Source organism: Lichenostomus cassidix, chromosome 1Aa (genome assembly GCF_008360975.1).
Source record: "Lichenostomus cassidix isolate B80296 chromosome 1Aa, HeHo_3.0, whole genome shotgun sequence".
NCBI lineage: Eukaryota > Metazoa > Chordata > Aves > Passeriformes > Meliphagidae > Lichenostomus > Lichenostomus cassidix.
In genome coordinates this window covers 44,099,017-44,119,564 of record NC_139480.1, presented here as the reverse complement: position 1 = coordinate 44,119,564, position 20,548 = coordinate 44,099,017, and the positions used below count along the sequence as shown (strand labels likewise).

General features: G+C 37.7%; 1 long non-coding RNA gene across 2 annotated transcripts in view; it reads right to left on the bottom strand.

The window, feature by feature from the left end:
* The window catches only part of LOC146443572 (uncharacterized), an 82,567-nt gene extending 62,318 nt beyond the window's left edge, over positions 1-20,249 (bottom strand). Inside the window, exons 1-3 of one of the 2 annotated variants that reach the window (XR_014856076.1) lie at positions 19,953-20,249; positions 19,344-19,375; positions 19,090-19,232 (exon numbers count right to left, since the gene is read on the bottom strand). This is a non-coding gene — a long non-coding RNA (uncharacterized LOC146443572). Of the gene's footprint in view, positions 1-19,089; positions 19,376-19,952 lie in introns of both variants that reach the window. The other variant, XR_014856075.1, reaches the window with a different exon arrangement.
* Between the last annotated feature and the right edge of the window lie 299 nt (positions 20,250-20,548).

Below are 20,548 nucleotides of genomic sequence, written 5' to 3'. Positions count from 1 at the left end.
GTGAAAAAAACCCCAAAACTAAACCAAACCAAAATTCTTTCACTCTTGTCCTCTAAAACACTTATATTTGAGAAGTAAGAATGTTTATTATTAAGCCAGGTGAGGTACATAAGATAACACCTAAAAACATGATCCATCATTAGTGATTCTGTGACCAGTTCTGTCAGCTAAGGCCGAGAGAAGATGTTCTCCCTAGAAGGCAATGCCTTGGTGCTCTGGGTCAGTAAAACTATAGTCTGGATCCTTGCATATGCACCAGGTTCGTAGCTGGTCTTCAGCAACCAATTTGGAAAGTGATTTTTTTTTTTTTGTTAAGACCAAAAGTAGATAGGACATTTCAGTGAAACCATGTTTGGATTAATCTCTTCTTAAACCTAAATAGTAAAATGCAAAGAAAGTGAAAAACTTGAATTCTTGGAGACTAAATTTAAGAGACACCAGTCTTCATCATCTTCCTGTGCATCAACTGTATATTCAATTTTTGTCAAAGTGCTAGTAATCTCACTTTCATGGCATTTCAAGTATCTACCATAAGTGGATTTTTCACAAAGATCTACCACAAATTGTAAGGATCCACTGCAAGCTTTAACAATGACTGAAAAATCCTGATATTTTTCATTTAGAAAAACACCTTTCCAATTTTTTGCAACACTGAAGACTTCTGTATCAAATAATCTGTAATACAACTCTCTATGAGCATTTAATAATGAACTTTTAAAACTCCCTTCTGTAACTGCTCCCTCTCTTTTCATCCATTATCCCTCAAGAGTGGCTTCATCTGCCTGAAAACACCCTTCTACCACAAACCTGGCAGCCAAAACCCCCACAGCAATTTGAGGGAAGTACAAAGCAGGCTGCAAAAACCTCTGGCACAACCTTTCAAAAACATATCACATCAATCTTTCCAGGACTGTCAAAGACACTAGCTAACAAGAGAGAGCAATATCCAAGCACACAGAACAATGGTAGGGGGGAAAAAAAGCACCTAAATTCACCTGTTCAGTTTACATAAAAAGGAGATAAACTCAACATCATTTAAATGCCACTGGACTTGCATTGTTATCATCCATTCTCACCTTTCACTGAGCCAGTTATCTGTGTTCACAGCCAGGTACAAAGACCTTGGAGCCCTCAGTAGCATTAACAGTGCAGGCAGCACCTCACAGGCAGCAGGTTCCCCCCTTTAGAGATGGGCATCTGTGATCACGAGAGCTAAAACACAAAAGTGTGCTTGCTGAGTTGCACACTTTGACACAAGTCCTGTAGGTTTTGTCCTCAGAGCACTCTGTATGCCTGAAGTGCTTTGAGATAAAGGCACTAAAGAATCACTGCCTTCCCAGGAAAAATAACTGTAGCTGTGTTATTGTCCCAAATCTATCAACTAATAGGACTTACAAAATTTACCTAGAAGCACAGCATGTTCAGTATATCTTAGCACAGGCAACAGTGAAAGTAAAGTCTCTACCTTTTTCTATTTTCAAACCTGCCAAAGTAACAGATGAAGGAAGGAGATAATCATCTTTGGACATACAGACATAAAATGCAGCATCTCAAATATCTTCAAAATGCAGACACTTCCTGAGAATCCTTCTTCTGAAATAGAATATCTGCCAGGAGAGAGTATCGTCTTTACTTTCAGTTGCCTGTTATCCAGCATCAGAAAACCGTAAGGCTTTAAGCAATGCAGGAATGAGCAATAATGGCTGACAGCACTGTCCTTTAACTCAGATTCAACACTAGTCTAGGCTGTGCCCACTTCCAGTACATGGTAATATGTTAGCACAAGAGAAATGGAAATCTTTAGTATTCTTTTTACTATTTTTATAATGGTGAATGAGATCTCTGGCAAAAGAAGAAGCAGCAGTAAAAGTAGAAATATTCACCCAGAGTATCTGAAAAGTAAAAATAAATTTCAAGACACCTCACTCATGGTTTGAAATAAAAATCTGCTGACATCTGGTATGGATCAGCTGGCTGAATTGCTTTGATTACTAATCCCAAGCCAAGTTCCTTCTTATTTATCCATTTACTCATTTATTTCCTGGTTATTAAAATGTGTTTCACAATAAATATGGAGAGTGACAACACAACACTGATTAATAAATATGATTTTCTCAATTTCTTTAACAGATTTCATTTTTTAAAAGGAATCATGTGTTTGCAAGACTGTCAGTCCTAAATTTTATCCATGCCTTTGCTGTCACAACTTGGTTTTGGCTTTCTTTGGATATGCTAAATTTATAGGTGTTGACAAAGTATTAAGAACTACAAGAACAAAGTGTCTGTGTAGAGCACTTCAGGGCTTGTCAGGCAACACCTGGAATGCAGTGTTCAGTCTTGGTCCCCACTATAAAAAATAGATGTAGGCAGGTTGAAGAGGGTTCATATAAGAGCCACAAAGATTATCATTGGAATAACCTCCCCTGAGAAGTGGTGGATTCCCCAAAACTGGGCACATCTAAAATATGGCTGGACAATGTGCTGGACCATCTAGCCTAGACGGTGATTTTGCCAAGAAAAGTTGGACCAAACATCCTTGAGATCACCTCCAACTTGATATTCCATATTCCAGATTCTGTGAAACTGTGTTATAAGGATAGATTCTCCTCTAGCACAGGACATCCCTGAGCTGCAAACCCACAGAGGTTTGAGTTGTGCCTCAAACTTCCCCTTCAGTCTTCTATTCTCTACACATAGTCAATCCAGCCATCAGCTTTTTTTGCTCCATTTTTAGCTTGGCATTCTGCAAAGCTGCTTTCTAGCCAGACAGCCCTCACTGTGGAGCATTGCATGTGGATGTTCCATCCTAACTGCAGCAGTTCGCATTTGCCTTTGCTGAAGGTAAGGCTCCTCCAAGCCTTTGGTTCCAGCAGTCAAGTTTGTTTTGACTTAAGTCTGCCTAACCTGTATCTCATCAATTTAGCCACAAAGATATTACTGAACTCTGAACTCCAGGGTTCTAATCTTGCTATTCACCTTCCTCACTTCCCTTGATCTTAAACTCCACCACCTCACAGTTGTGTAGCTGGAGTCACCACTGACCTTCCCACTCTTCCCCAGGTCCTCTTTAGTCATGAGGAGCAGATCACCTTCTGTGACTTACTGGGCAGCATTTGCATTCAAAAACATCTTCAACTCATCCCAAAGATTTCATTGATTACAATGCCACACCATGTTATGCCATCAGCAGATGTTGAGAGGTCAGAGTTGCTCACAAGAAACAATGTTTTCAATCAAGCTTCCTCCAGATGCTCGAGGAATGTTTCAGACAATTCCTTTCTTTGCTCAGCCAGTCTGTAGTAGATGTTCACTGAGAGGCATTCATGTGGGACTCTGCTTTGCTCTTGACTGGCTTATTGCTCCTTCCAAAGCAAATCTGGATCTGCAAATTCAGGCCACCTTTGGAGCACAAGCCTTTCTTTCATCTTACCAGCTGGTACTCACAAAAGAGTCTGCATTTCTCCACAACCACATACCATTTGCATCCCATAACATATTTTTGTGTCCCTAAAGAGGTATTGTGATGGTACACAGACTTTGTATTCCTCCTTGTTTCTTCCTATGCACTGTGTTTCTCTACAGGTAGGTGGGCTACCAGGGAAAGCATGAAAGTCTTATAATTCTGTCGTTTAACTACTTCTCTGGCCTTCATTCCTCCACCCCATTTGGGATTCAGTCTTCATTTCCTGAAATGAAGCCTCTTTTAAAATGAAGATTCATTGAAAATGGTGATATTCTAACCAAGGCTCAAACTCTTCTCCATAAATAAAGAAAAACGCTTGCAGGTGTAAGAGAGCAACAGCCCTCCTACCTTCCAGCCAAGCTGCTCACTTTCCCTCAATGCTACAGTCAGAAAGAATACCTTGGACAATGTGAATGTAACCCATGTTTGTACAACGCTTACTTGAACCTGCAAATTGCCTGAAAGGACAGTGCTAAAAATTACTACCACTCATGCAGTGTAGTCAAAGCCTTCTAGACAGCTGTTCAAACTTAAGATCATATGTGAAGAATTCTTCCCTGAGGATGACCCTCACATTAGAAGGACATTAATTTATGTTCATAGTTTTGAAGAACAGATCAGCAAAAAGTACAGCACTGCAAAGGTGTACAAGATGCATGACTGCTCCTGTGATGAACTACTGAAATTACAGAAAGACAACAACTATAGGTGGTTTGATTATGCAATGAGATAAGGATGTACATTACCCTTTTACCATATGTTCCAACAATATTTCTTTTTCTACTTCTTCACATCTCTGTAAAGCAGAATTTTCTGGAAAAGCTGTTGTTAAAAACAAGTACAGTAACCTGCTGAGTACTGAGAATGAGCTACTTTTATGTCTGAAATTTCCCACTGCTCCTAAACAGATTTGTGACTCCAAGCAGACTCATCTATCTCATTAACAAGAAGTACTATTAGGGAAAGACAGAAACCTTTGAATTTAATTAAAATTCAAGTACATTTTGCCTGAATGCACATTTTTTTATATATTGTTACATACAAAAGGAAGAGCTTTATAAATATCAGCCAATATTTTGAGAGAGTGCTATGAAAATATTCAAATAGCAGGGGAAAAGGTACCAACTACTAGAGTTTGCCAGCTCCTGCTTATACCTTATCTTTGCATGCCACAGCCCACTCCAAAAGTTACCCAGCGGAAAAGGACACAACTTTCTCCCACAACTTCAAAGTGTTTTTCAAATGTGTATGCTGTAAATAAAAAGGGTTGAGATGCAGAAGAGCATGAAAATCCGCTGACGGATTTTGAATGGTTTGGGTTGGAAGGGACCTTTAAGAGTCATCTAGTACAGCCTCCCCTGCTATGACCAGGAACATCTTCAACCAGATCAGGTTGCTCAGAACCCCACCTAACCTGACCTTGAATCCCAACTCCTGCTAACATTATCATGTGACTAGTAGGATGTACCACTTTAAAAGTCTTAATAACACAAATGTATTTTTAAGTAACCTTTCAATTTCAAATTGAAAGGAGGACTACTTCGTGATTGTTTTAGATAACTGGTGATCTTTTTAGACTGCTTGCATAAGGTGAAACACAAAGCCTAGCCACTGTAGGGTTTCTTTTCCTTACGTGCTCAATGGATGTCATCAAACCCATTTCAAAAGTAAAACAAACAAAAACATGTATTACCCAGAAAATATCCAGAGGAAAAGAGAAAGGTGTTGGGGAGAGATAAGAACAGAGAGAAACCTTAAAGATTATTTTAGTTATAGAAGACAAAGCAGAATGAGCACAGACCTAAACCAGTATAAGTTTCAACTGTTCTTCATCTAAATTCTGAAATATTTCTACTGATACCACTGCAAGCACACTTACTTTTCTTCCCTACAAAGTCAGGAAGGAGAAGGATTATCCAGAGATGTTCACTGGACTTAAAACGTTAATGAAAAATTCTGCCCTCATGCTCAGTGTCATACATTCTGTTTTGCACAGTAACTGACAAACACAACAAGATTCAAACAAATATCCACTGAATTATAGATGCTCTACCCTGACCAAAAAAAAAAAAAAGAAAGCAAGCTGAAAGCCAGTTTAAAAAGCAATCAAACTGAACCCAGCAATAACAACTTCAGTGTCATAAGGGACTCTCTACTTCAGAAGAAAATCCGATGCAGATGGTGAATCTCTCCTACAGCCAGAGTATTACACATTACACTTGAAGACAAGCGTTTTGAACCAATTTCCTGAGGTAAAGTCCACTGACTTTTACTACTTCTTTGATGAAACTGTATCAAAGGGGAGACATTTGTCTTGCTCCTGTTTTGAATTCAATTTCTTCAAATATTTTCCATGCCATCCAATCTCCAATGTGAAAAATTGCTGAGGAGTCCCTGTGGTCATCCCTGCACACCTGAGGTGGAGCAATCGTGAATTCCAAGAGGCAGAGCTACCAAGTACACCCCAAACCAGCTTCTGGACGCACAGCTTCTGCAACCTGAGAACAGCAATAAAGGTGACCCTACTTGAGGCTGAGAGAATATTTCTCCATGACTCAGAGCTTCATCCTCATCAAGTGGAACAATAAAAATGGTGATATCCTAAAATCTGACCAAAAAGGTCCCAGTGGTAGTACAGAGCTCAGTGTTACAGAGATCAATATCCAGCTCAGAGACCTCATAATTTGTTAGAGCCTGACCAGGAAAAGTAGCAGCAATGATCTAAGTTGTCAGGGTCCTACACCTTTGAGATCCAACTTTCCAGATCAGGTTCTGTCAACACAGCAGACCCAGCATAAGTGATGAAGCTCCCAAGCGTCATCCAGGCAACTTTCTGTTCTGGGTTGATCCAGAGGCCTTTTAATCAAGCAGAAAAGACGTCATCCTTGAAGAGAGAACATAAGAATTAAGGCAAGTATGGAACAGTCATTCTCAAGTCTTACTTTCTGGCTTCCAGTGAAGACCATTGCTTTCTTTTCACTGTAGGCACTCTTTCCATTAAACTCTACCCCAACAGAGTGCATTGGAAGCTATAAATACCAAAGCAAAGCCACAGTCTTCTACCAGTCCCATGGCTAAAATTACCTCATTTTTGTAGGAGTCACAGCCTTCTAGTTCCTAAGGTACAATACTGAGCCTCCCTTGTGCTGACAACACCAATTCAATATCACACTCTCATGAGCCATTGATTTGACAACTTAGTGACATTCACATGTTCAACAGAGGCTGACATTAGCCTGTGATACATAGTATTCCAGAGAGGACACCCTATTTCTGGGAGTTCACGGGACATTTTTCTAATGAAGAATATAGGCATTAAAATTTCTCTCATAACCCCAAGTATCGTATACCAAGGAAAATACTAATTTTCAGAAGAAGCAGGATCCTGGGGAAAAGACAAGGAAAAAGAAAAAAAGAAAAACCAAACCAAAACAGACCAAAATCCAACATACAGCACACACAGACAGCAACAACAACCAACAATAAAACTACATACAACCACCTAGCAATTTGTACTGATTAATTTATTCAGGAAGCAGAGGGAAAAAAATTGAAAAGGATCAAACTTCATGGAAACTTAATCCCTCAAGTCAGGGTCCCAGGAACTTGCTCAACTTTTGCTTGCAAACTTCAGAATTCAGAAACTTTGGGAGTTTTCCACTGCAGCAAAAGGCAGAACTTAAAAAAAACTACAAGACTCTAATTAGACATTAAGTAACAGAGCCTTTCCCCAGCTCCATCCCCTAGGATATGTTCAAAGAAAGTTGCATTTGAACAATTTTCAGCACTGGTAAACAGCAATCTTGGGAAAGAGCATTAACTTTCAAGACTTTTCTTCTACAATCTGACAAAACCAGGCAAGTTGGAAAAACTCTACCTTCCTATCTCTGAAATACACCACAACATTTTAATGAAAACAGTTTTGTGCTTGTATCTTTGATCTAGGATCAAAGTTATCACCCCAGATGAATCTGAACCAAGTATTCAGGTATTTCAAATGCTGAATGACAGGCCAACTGAGGATTAAAGGTCAGGCCAATAGCTTGAAATGTAGTAAAAACAGACAATGCTGAAGTACACTTAGATCTTCACGCAAATAGCCTTCAGGCTTGCTATGAGTTTACTCAAAGTGAGACAGCAGGATCTATTCAAGTTGTGCTCCAGGCTGGATGCCTTAAGACAGGCTTGTGCTCATGACCATGGTATCAATCTGCTGCATGATCTATTCTTTTGTATTCAGCTGTATTTCACTACTGACAGAGCAAATTTATTCTGCAGCTTTACATGACTATCATGGGACTAATTCCCTATGGGATCGATACCATTTTACTTCGGGCTTCTTGTGTCTGCCCAAAATGCTTTCTCCTGCTGATTTTTCAAACAGTTGGAAACAAAGCTGAGGTCTCTTCCACAATCGTGGTTCCTCTGGGCCTATATAGGAAATTGTTACTGCTCACATAATAAATTCCCTGGGTACAGCATATCGATAAAGCCCAGAATGCTCTTTCCGATGATTTATTTAGCTGCTGAGTTCAAGTTTCCCTTCCATGTAACAGCTTTTCTGTTATTCAGAGATAAATTTCTGAAAGGTTCTTCCTGCTTAATACCAGGTTATCAGACAGTTCAAGCATTAAAAATAATTCATTAAGGATCATTGAGTAAGGATCTTACTCAACAGGTTTTGATTGAGATTGCAAACAACCACAGACTTTATTACAAGTGCATTGAAACAACTAAATCTAAGCAGTAACTTTGCCGACATGCCCAGAACCTCTGTTTCACAAATGCTTTTTGTGTTAACTCCTGCCTACAGTCACCTGTCTGCAACAAACTTTCTGCAACAAACCTCATTCAGCTACATGTGTTAACCAGTATTTCTCAGTACAGTCTCACAGGAAATAATTAACAGTACTTCTATTCCCAGTGTCACTTTGATACTATGATAGGACTACAGTATACTGCACAGATATTACTTCAAAGTATAAGCACATTAACAGAAATCACTCAGGCAAACACAAAAAAAAAAGGCAAAAAAGATTATTTTTGTAACAATGCCATCTTGAAAAACAAAATTTTTTCAGGTTTCCAGAGTGGGTGGATATTCACACCAATGAAGCTAAGGTGCTTACTTAGGCAGCTAACATCCTGTGGCTCCTCATTACTTGACAGAGAAAAAAAGGCTTCCCCAGGAACAAATTCAAATCAGAGACCCAGTATGAGCATTCGTAGAAACAATTTCTTCTAAAAGTGAAGAAAACACAAAAGAAGCACAAGAGAAACTATCAGACTGAGGCTTAGTGGTTCACACTGGAACACAGAGAAACAATAAAAATCCTGATTACATCATGCTGTCTCCTCAGGCTGGCAGAGTTCAATGAACCAGAGTTCAGATATGACTGAATTACTGCCTTCTCATATTCTTTGAGGACTCTTGATCTCAGCAATTCTGAACGATGGCCACAGGAAATAGATTTCATGGATATTTTGATGAGAAGGTAAACAGAGGTCAAATCCTCCCACCATAGATACAATAATGTTTGTCTAGAGTTTGGCTTCTTCTCTTATACAATTTCATTAACCTCATGGCAATACCAGCATGATCTGTGGTAGAATAAAAGATGAGACTTCAGTTGTCCCACTGATTTCAATTTTCTTGTGAAGTTTCAAAGCAGTGATTTGGAAAGTTGAACAGAAAGAGTGCTATGCTATTCTATGAGATTCCTGGACAATAAAAAAAATTACTGTTAATTACCTTCCATATGTAAACTACTGATCAACTGTATTATTTGTTATTACACCAGTGATATCTTCTGTTACCAACACATAGACCAGCATTGTGAAAAGCAGATAATGTGGGGTTATGTCATCTAAGACTCAAGGGTTTCAAGGACTCAAGGATTCATGGATAGCCCTCACCTGGATATCTAACAATCTCATTCACAGTCTTGTATTTGGAGAGCAGATATCTTCAAGATAAATTACTTAGGTCCTTGACTTTGTTTTATGTAAATCATGAGATCGTAAGTATGAATTATGCATTTTGCAGGAGAGATGCTTTTATGGCAGTTTGCACTATGAAGAGCAACAGTAACACAATTCACCTTCAGGTGTGAACACCTGAAAGTGAGTCAGAGCATATGGTAAGTAATTCACTGTAAGTGGAAGATAAAATGGGATATTCCTGTGGAATGAAGATCACATCTCCAGACCTCTAGATTTTCAGAGCTTTCTCAAAGAAAAGATTTTATGATTGTCTGGTATTATTCAGAAGGTATAACAGTTTCTAGATGCGTTACATTATTCAGGAATTTGTTACATTAGCATTCTGTCTTACTCCTTGTTTTCTATTCTTAAAGGAAAAAAACCAACTATTTTATGTAGAGGAGACAAAAATATAAACTTTGACACTATTAGTTTTTTTCAGTTTCAGCCTAAGCCAGTTGATATGCTTTTGTTCAATCCTGGCCCAAAACACTTCTGCACCCAGCTATACCAAACAGTTAAGATACAGCTGAGTTGCAGACCATGTCAGAATCCATAAACCTGGCTATAGAAGTTAACATCTCCACACATCAGTCACAACCAGAATGGATTCATGAGGGGAAAGTCCTTCTTGTCAAACCTGATTTCCTTTCATAAAAGGGTAACCCAGCTAGTTAATGTAGGAAAGCCAGTAAATACAAGCACTTTGGACTTCAGCAAAGCTTTTGATATTGTCTCTCACAGTATCCTTCTGGACAAGATGTGCAGGTCACAGCTGGATAACTGTGTTATGTGATGGACAAGCAACCAGCTCACAGGTGGGGCACAAAGGGTTGGAGTGAATGCAGTAACATCAGACTTAGCAAACTCCTCCCTTTACAAACTATAAAAGCTACACCAAACTTTCACAAAGCAGAAATCTTCCAAATATTTTCCTGGAAACTTGTGCAGTTTCTCCCCTGAGCAGGAAGGCCTGCTTCCCTGTTAGTCCTAAGAGGTTAAATGAAGGAATCTGTGTACATCATCATCATTTTGGTGGTAAGTTATATTCGACTCCCAATCAATACTATTTCTTTTGCTAGTTTTAATATAGGAGCCTTGATATAGGGTACTGTTTTATGTCATACTGTAATCTACAGGTAGCACTTTAGTTTTATACTGTAAGTAAGTAATTCTGATGAAGTAAGTAATTCTGATTAAGATCTTTCATCTGTTATCTCTTGTCTGTTTAATATTCATTTCTATAAATAGATTGGTTTTGCCATAACTAGAACTTGCAGAGTGATTCCTTCAATTGAAAGTGTGGTCAAGTTCTGAGGCTAAAGCAGGGCATGAAGATCCCACTCATCCTATGGCAGCTAGCCAGTGAGGTCAGATAAGCAATCTGCTTAATACCAAGTGTTGGATACAGATAATAATGTGTTATGTCTTATTTCTTGTTTTAATTTTGGCTGTGGATTTGTAAGGCTGAACTTTTCCATGAGTGAAGTGATTGCAAACATTTACCTTAACCTTTCCCCTGCCCTCCTGCCCCAAGGTGTTCTTCAATGCTTGCTATGGAAGAGTGACTGATTACTAACATTTCTTAAAGGAAAGGGTAAAAAAAAAAAAAAAAAGGTAAATGCAACCACAGAAGTGCCATAGTAGGCTGGAACAATTTCAGAAGGGAAATGGAATGCAGGGCACAAAATGTTCCGTACTGTATTATAAAAGTTTCTTCTGTACAACTAAAGAATAATCAGAATATTAGAACAGATTAATTTGCAGTCCATGTCTGGTCATCTGTGACAGGATTTCAGTCAACAGGAAGAATAATTTAAGGAACAGAAGAACAAGTAAAGGACCTTAAACTAACTGTTCTTTGAGCAGCTAAACTAACTAGCCTGGTGTCTCCCATGTCCCTCACAAACCTCAGCTTTCCTTCACATTCCTGACATCTGTCATTGTAACAGCCCATATCCACCCAACTTGCCCAGAGACACACCAAGTTTATACAGATTTCTTGTTTCAGACTAAGCCAGTTGACACGTGTTTTCTCAATTCTTGCCCAAAACACTCCTGCACATAGCACCATATATTCAAGTTTACTCCTAGACCCTCAACACAGGACTCTTGTTTCCTTTTCTCCCAGAGAGGCATTGAGCTTCTTCTGAAAACACAGACTGAAAATAAGCGTCATAAGAGCAGAAGTCTCCCTCGCTTCTTCACAATGGGGGCACAAACATGGGTTTCTGCTCCATGTCAACACCAAGTTTCATGCAACATCTAAAACACCAGAATTTTTAAGATCTTGCTTTGAATTGGCAAAAAGTTCCATTAGCTATTAGAGCACAGATAGACATGGAGTAATGGCATATGCCTCATTTCCTTAAGTAGGCAGGCAACAGATTAGGTAAAAGGATTCATTTTACAGAAAGTGTTTGTCACTCTCTGTGCCATTTAAATTTTTGAATTTGTAACTTACCACCTAATGCACATTCATTTGAAAATGGCAGCCAAAGGAAGAACATTAATATAAAAAAATACTCAAAAAGACTTCTTAGGAACAGTGGTACACATCCCAACATTATGCAGCTAGTTTACATAAATAAGTAAAATCTGTAATATTTAGCTAGGTAACAGCAATAAAATTACTAGTGATGTGCTTTGCTGCCTTGACAGGAAATCAACATAGAAGATTTTTTAAAATGTTTCCTGTCATGTAAATGAGCTAAAATGTTGCTTCCTGAATAATAAATATTTGGACGGTGCTGTGTTACAGCAAGTCCCTATAAACAGAATATGCAGTTAACAATGGAGATAATGGAAAAGCTGACACCTCAAACACTTTTTTTACATTGCATTGTTTTCTGAAAGACTAGAGTAAAACAGTGTGTGACACACTGCAGTGAAGTCCAAGGGAAGGACTCGGCATTTAAATTTCCCAGATGGATGACATTTTTGACATTTCCCTTAAGAAGGTTCATAATGCACGGTAGTTTTTTGTTCTGTTTTTCGCTAGGAAAAAATGATCAGAATAATGATAGTAATTGGTAAACAGATGAGTGAGAAATCCCAGAAGCAATCTCATATTAAAAGGCCACACTGCATATTACTGAGGAATACTGCTCTATAAAAATTTTGGTTGACTCATAGATGGGTTTTTTTGTCCTGGGTTGTTTGGGCTTGTGTTTTTCCTTCAGACAAAACTTTCCGGAAAGCAAGACAACACATGAAGAAGGTCTCAACAGGTCATATAATCCCTGGTAAGATCAATCATTTCTGCTGCAGACATCCACATAACTCTTCTAACTGAGGCTTCCAGCAGCAGAGATCTCCACAACCCTCCCCAGGCATTAGGTGAGGTTACCTACCTCACTCACTTTCATAAAAGTAATTTCCTGACATCTAATCTGAATCTCTCTCAATGCAAATTAACTTACCTCTTCTTCTGCTCTCAGTAGGCCTCGTAGCTTCTCTTTCTCACCTCTATTTTTCTTACCTTCTTGATTCTGCTGCTTATCCCATTTTTCTTTAGATTCAGTGCCCCAAACATGATATACCAGTTCTGCCAATTTTCCTACTATACATAATGTATTTATAAATTATTTTTGAACAGCAGAGCAGTAAGGAGTCACATTTAGTGTAGTATCCAATACAGTCACCATAAGCTTTTTTCAGTTTTTTCTGAGGAAGTGATCCTTCACCTTGTGTTTGTGCAGCTAATTATTCCAAAGGGTAGCATGCTGCAAAAGTCCTTGATTTAGTTAGCAGCTGTTTCATCTACCATGTATTTCTTTTTCTTGTTTAAAAGTGCAGCATGCAAAAAAAAAATAAAAAAAAAAAAATTGTCCAGGTCTAAAGGCAAGATGCCTCCCTGAATCTAAAAGGCGTGTCACTTTTAAAAAGTTAAATTAGACTGGTTTGAAAAGAGTTGCTCTCAATCAAGATGCCCTGTATAGGTTGTTTTTTTTCCAAAGTATTTGCCAAAGATTATAAGCTCCAGCACTTTATTTGAATTTAAGTTAGATAAATTGTCTGCAATTCTCTGATCACTCCTCTTCCATTCTCTTACTTTTTTCAATCTTCACCCTCTCTCAATGTTTTCTTGAACAGGAATATTTCACCCATTTCCCTAAATGGGATGACATTCATCAGGATCAGCCACTACAACAGTAATCTTTCTTCCTCTTTCTACACCTACATCATTTACAGTAATCATCATAGCTACGTGAGAAGATCACCATTAATTCCCTTTTCCACCTATAATGATTACCCATAGATTTCCACACTCAAATTAAGCAGAAGTCTGGACCTCAGAGCATGTACAACCTTGACAAACCAATGTCACTCCTGTTAATAAGGCAATATAAATATTCAAGCCTCTGAATCACTTCACCAGATTTTTTATAGCGTGTAACTTTGACAGTTCTTCCTCTTTATTTCTTGCATGGCATTTAGAAATATAAGATGGGCAGCAGACTGCTGCTTTTTTCTCTCCTCTCCCCCATTAGCCCAGCAATCATGAAGTAGATATCAATATGTCCTGAAGTTACCAAAGATATATATTTTAACATTATTATGCCGTTTTTTACAACACAGCATTGACTCTCATATCAAGTTTTCCAGAAGAGATAAAAGCCACATTCTCATCCCAAAAACCACTAACTCAAAGTGTCCTAATGAGTATCATTTTGGCTCACCTACCAAACTAAATACAAAAATACAAAGGTATGTTGGAAAAACTAAGCCATGAGTCTTCTTTCTTGATGTCAGAAAGAAATAAAAGGAAAGAAAATTAGAGCTTGTTGTTTTGGGTTTTGGTTTGTTTTTTTTGGTTTTTTTTAACTTTGACACTTCCAAGAAGTCAGACTCCAACAAAAACCTTGTTCAAATAACTTAAATTTTTTAATTTAAAAAAAAAAAATTAAAAGGCATCACAGCCCAAGACTTTATCGCTATTATTGACTTTAAGAAAAATGTAGAGCTTATTGAGGCTGTAGTTAATTGTGACAGTGTTTTTTTTATTTCTTCACTACATCACACACTATATTTACAAAAATTACAGCAAATTTCCCTAGGTCAGAAACCAATGTCTACACAGACAGTGACAAGAACCTGTAAGCAGTGAGAGATATCACCAAAAAAACCTTTTTTTAACAGAAAAAGCACATATACAATTTGCAAGTATCCATAAAACCCACACTAACTAGACAGAGTATGCATATGGATGTGCACACACAGATCCACATCTCATCATCTTAATAAGAAACAAAAATCGTTGGGAATTCATAGCAAAGGTCATTGTTCTCCCTTGTAGGCTCTTGGGTATCTTTGGTGCATGTCCAAGCTCATTCTTTTGTAAACCTCTACTAGATCAAGGCCTAGCTTGGAGAGGAGGAAAAAAGCCTCTGCACTGATTTCAGTTTCCAGTCTCAGGGTATCACAAGCCTATTGCTCTGCTCATGGCCCAGGTTTAGCTAATATCTTGATCTCAATAAAGATATTAGCTAAATATCAATCAGCTCTCAATTTCCAGAGGTGCTGTACTGTAAAAAAAAAAGGCTTCAGTGGAATTTGGGGTGGCAAGCATAAGCAGTGGTGTTAAAACATGGATCTTCAGGAGCTATATTAAATTTGAATAACCAGTACTGACAAGGTTTTGAAGATTTGCAAACTGATGGACACAGGAAATTCTACAGAAAACCAAATTTCTTCTTGTTTTTCCCTTTCCTTTCTCTCCTTCCCCAATAAGAGATATTAAATAAAGTTTACATATGAAGATACTGTTTCCAACAGTTCTTTGGGAAGGGAGGAAGGGTTCCCCCTTGTTCTCATTGAAACAATAATGTAATTTAGAAAAAAGGCATGTCAAATTATACAATGGATAACAAATAGGGCAATGGTAACAAGTTTTAGGAATTACTATCAGGCAAATTCTTTTTGCCTGCAAGACCAGGGCACACATGAATTGCTTGTTTGTTAGAAGCAGCACTGTCTCAGCCATCTTCTTTCCCATGCTTGCCTCACCCAACAAGATGTACCTGTCATCTTAAACATGAGACCAGCCAAACCTCAGCCCCGTAGGTGGGAAACAACCTGAACTGATTAATATGTTTACCAAGATGTGGAAGGCCATTGGATTGCCTCTAGCCCACCTGTAGTAATTAATTATACAAACATGCTCTGTATAAACCTTCCAAGGGGATTCTAACACCCACACCCCACTAGTCCATTCTCAAATGTTGTTTTATGTTTACTCCACAAAATACACAAAACTTCATTGGAACTGTTAATGAAAAATGCAATGGCTAATAAGTAACATTACTTCACTGTTAATATTCTCTTCCTTTCCCTCAGTCTCAAAGCCAGATAAAACATGTGCTCTTTGCAGATTTCTACCCTTTCAGATTTTTTCTTTTGTCACTGCCTTAGTATTGTTTCGACATAACTTCTGTATTTGGGGTTGTGTTTGGTTTGTTTCTTATAAAAGATGTTTGGCAAAGTCCAATATCACTCACAATATACCAAAAGCATAAATATTTAAAATAAAAAATTAAATTATATGAAATACACTATAATATCAGCAAGGCTCTTTCTTCTTACTATGTAGCCTTTTATTAAAATCTAATACTAACACCAGATTAATGTGACAGCCATGACTATGCAAACCAAGTTACAAAGAAAATAAGCTTTTATTACTTTTCCAAAGATACAGCTAGCTTAACAGTATGAGAGGGATGATGAAAATCGCTCAGAGGGGGGAAAAAAACCAAACCAGAAAAACCAGGGTGTTTTTGGAAAAAAATATTCGAATTTTTAAGCAGTTAATTGGATTGCCAGGCTAACATTTAATACAGCAATCCTCCTTACACAAAACCTTTACTTAGGCTGTGTATTTCCCCATGTACAAGAGGATTTAAATAAAACTTTAACATTTGAGATGTTTCAGTTCTTGTGATGTAGTTAAGCACCAATACACATTACCAATACAGGCAATAACCAGGAACATAATAATACAGGAATAACAGGAATAACCAAAAAATAGGACTGGATTAGTCAGATGCCAAAAACATGCATAGTAACACACCTCAAAATAAGTCTTGTCCTGCTGGAATTCTCCAGCAAAGTGCTATGATTTCAAATGCTATGATTTTCCAGCTGGAAACATCCCTCTCCAAAGTCATCAGACATCAGAGTGAGTCACTCTTTATCATTCACATTAACGATAGCAAGTTTTAGTGCCATTAGTGAAGTCGAACATTAAACTTTTTCTAAACCATTGAACAGATGTTCCAGCCTTTATGCTAGCATGACTTTTTCCCTAATTGCCTCTGTTACATACTACCAGAAACCTGTTGTTCTGGCAACTCTGCACAGGACTTGAACTTCATCCGAAACTTTTCTGATCTCTTTCCACCTCTGCAATTCCTTTTGCCAGTTCCCTTGCAGAGGGCAGCAGCAGCTAACACCAGTGCTGCTAAGGGAGTAAGGTCTCACAAGGAGATGAAGAGACAGGGACAGAAAAGTGACAGCAGTAGGGGAAGGAGGAACATTTTGCACAGGTAGGCCTGAGCACCAGGAGAACACGGAGGTGAGATGGGATGGGATGGGATATTGAGCAGAAAGGGGCTGGACACAACTCCAACCATCCTGTTTACATTTAGTCCCTAAACAGAAATCCACTGCCTTAGGTTAAGAACAGATCTTCAGAATGAGCTGTAATTAAGCCTTTTGTCTGCTTTACTCCTCCTTGCCCTTAAAGGCCATTTACTGCATATCATTTTGCCCCACTGGAGTTCCATGACACTGGGAATGAAACCAACAGAGTTCTTTATTTTCAGAAGATATAACTGCAAATGGCTTGCAGCTGAAATATTAGAAATCTTTTCAAGTAAAGTGACTTCATATGACTCATTTGCTAATGTCATAAGCCTGTGGCACAAAACGTCTTTGAAAAGAGTTTTGTCTAACTGCTTATTAAATAGAGGCAATTTTTCTATTACTATCTTTTTGTTTTCCTTCTACATCTCAAATAATCTAATTTCTCAACAATTAAGCAGTTTGCTTTAATATATTCCTGCTGATTTAAATAGTAAACAATACAACTAAAAGGATACAATCTTTATTAGGTCAGTGATAGTTTCAATAGGTTGCAGTAAACTAAAAATTTTATTATATGCAATTAAGCAACTTCATTAATATAATTGCCATTTTCCTCACTCTTTCAGCTTAGTATATGCCACTATTTATATTGAGATATACACTCATTCATGCACATACATTTAATTTCCACCTACAACCTCTACATTACTTAGGAGTAAAAATCAGTAACATTCTTCTGATAGCCAGTTAAGAAACTACACCTAAAAAATAACTTTCCATCCTGGACAATACTGTAAGAATCACCCTTCAACTGTGTAAGCAGAACACATGGGAGCATATATGTGCCATGCTGGCTCATTACTTAAACATCCTCTTAATAAATCAGATCCTATTTGTTTTCCAGCTACAGCGTCTGGACAAGAGTCAGAGCCCAGACTGAAATCTCAAATGCCATACCACAGTACAAGGCTGCTCCAATAGCTGATAGAATACTGGTCTGCCCTAAAACTTCATGTTTCCAACTTTGCAGATGAGGGAGTTATGTTATGAAACTAGTAAAAAAAAGTCCAAAAATGTTATGATTGTCTATCTTCCAGAAGGGAAGCAATTTTCAACCAAGTAATTGGTACATTTTCTTAGTGCATTATGTTTCTCAAAACATGTTACTGTAGGTGGAGATTAGCATCCCTTTTCTTCAAGAGGAAAATTACTTGTCTTCTATAGTGACTGGAGCTGTCATTCCAAGAGCTGACAAATGTTAACAATCTCTGGAGGTGTTCTTTACAAACATCTCAAAAATAAATAAATATATTCAGATCAAGCATCCAATGACCAAAGAAAGGTTATAAATAGAAGGAAAATACCACTGTTTGAATATTCAAATGCATCACATATCCATCATTTCCAGCATAAGGAAGACTATTTTAAAATAGCTAAATTGGCACATTAACAACTAGTATGGAACCTTGCTGGAGAAAGAACATAAATATTATTTATTAACAAAACAAAAAGTTGGCTGTAGCTCCCATTTTCCAGATAACATCAAAGAGGAAATGAAAATTGACTACAGTTCCATTCCAGCCATCCAATCTAGTAATCTGTGCAGACAGATTAGCAAAGTCCTTACACCTGCAATTAGAAAACTGCACTGCTATTTTTATTTAAATCCTTTTGTTGTTCATCACATCCTCACTGCAGTTTCTTGAAACTGTTTCCAGTGCTTGCAACAACAAAACATGAAGTTGCACTGCATTATCCCTCCTGCTGAAATAAGGTACACAAAGTCCAAACAAACCAATTTGCTGAAATCAATTTATTAAACCACAGTAACTACCACAATTTGTTTAAACTTTGATGCCAATGCCCCAAGACACTGTCTATATGTATAGCATACTTAATTATTTACAATTTCATTAATAAAACTCATCCTGGTTTAAAAAATTTATAGCAATACACTAATATATACAACATTAAAACACATGTAAAGACTTTTCCATCTTATTTGCCAGAAATTGTCAATCACAGAATAAGATGCTTTAGTGAAATTTTGACTGAGAAACTTTCTCTTACCTTTACTGTAATCCTTCAGAGTAGCAGCTGCTCTTGGGCATGTGATGTGACTCTTGGACAGGTTCCTGGGCAGAGCAGGAACTGGACTCAGTGATCCTTGTGGATCCCATCCAATTCAGCTTATTCTGTGATTCTGTGGTTAAAATCAGAACCAAGTGGAGAAGCTTCTTTTCCCAAGGTGAGACTTTTGCTAGGAGCCAACTACCAACATATCAGAAAACCTTAGCTAAAATTATAGTTATACCTGATGTAGGGTCACCCTCAGAGAACTATAACCTGAAAAATAATCAAAATAGTTGTAAAAAATTGGCAGTCAATACAGCTCACTAATTTAATATCTAAAAAAAGGAGAAAAAAAGGAACAGCCTGGGAGGTTCTCATTATACTTTCAAAACTTTTCATTTCTCAATCTCCTGATGTAAACTAAGGATTCAATTTTAATATAAAATTAGTGCCCTATCAGATGAATAACAGAAATAAAAATAAATCAGCCTTGCAACTAGTTTAGCCCAGGGCTATAAGTAACTCTTCCAAATGAACTAAGAAGCACACCACAGAATTCTCAATGCACTTAAAGAACCTCCTCCTTGCAAGAGATGGACCTTCTTCATCCTGCTCAGAGTTAGATTTGAGCACATTATCTTCAGGTAACACACTCTGCCCAACACAAAACTCCACATACATTTATTTTAGAAATAGTGGGTGAAAAAATTGCTGTGGGGAAGAGAGGATGGAAGATTTAAGACCTAATTGCTTCAGTCTTACTGAAGAATTAGTATCTCAAATGATAAAGACAAAGAAATACAGACTGAGGGCATGCAAGCCAGAAATATTGTTTAGGGTCAGACTATACCTGCTTTATGCAGTAAAACAAGAAATGACCACTTCAAACCCAGAATTGCAAAACACCCACTGGCTACAAGGCAGAGCTTCATGTTTCCTCAGGCCTTCATCTTCTCCATTACAAGGTCTGACCTTCAGCAGATGCAGTGCCTGATTTCATCGTTTTCTTTCAGTTACTTTGGAGACAGATCAGATTACCTCCCTTCATTCCACAGGTGGAAGGGATGTGAGGCATCTCACTACAGATGAGCTACATCTGCCCCACCTAAGAAACATTTCTCACCTATCTTCCCACATTTAGCCAATCATCTACATCCTGCAAAGTTTAAGAAACAGAACTACTCAGCAGGATCAGAAGGGTAGATATCAAAATTTTCTTCTGCTGATTATATGTAAAAGAGAACAGCTTAGGCCATTTAAACCTCTAAAAGGCTTAAATGAAAGACTCATTTTTACTTACTTCATTCAGTTTGTTACATGAAAGTTCATATAGTGGAGAAAGAAAAGAAATTGTGACGCCTTATCACTGAAAGGCCATTATTTTAGAAGTAAAAGTAATTCATGAAAAGAATAGTATGTTTTGTAGAAAATAATTATGTAATAAAA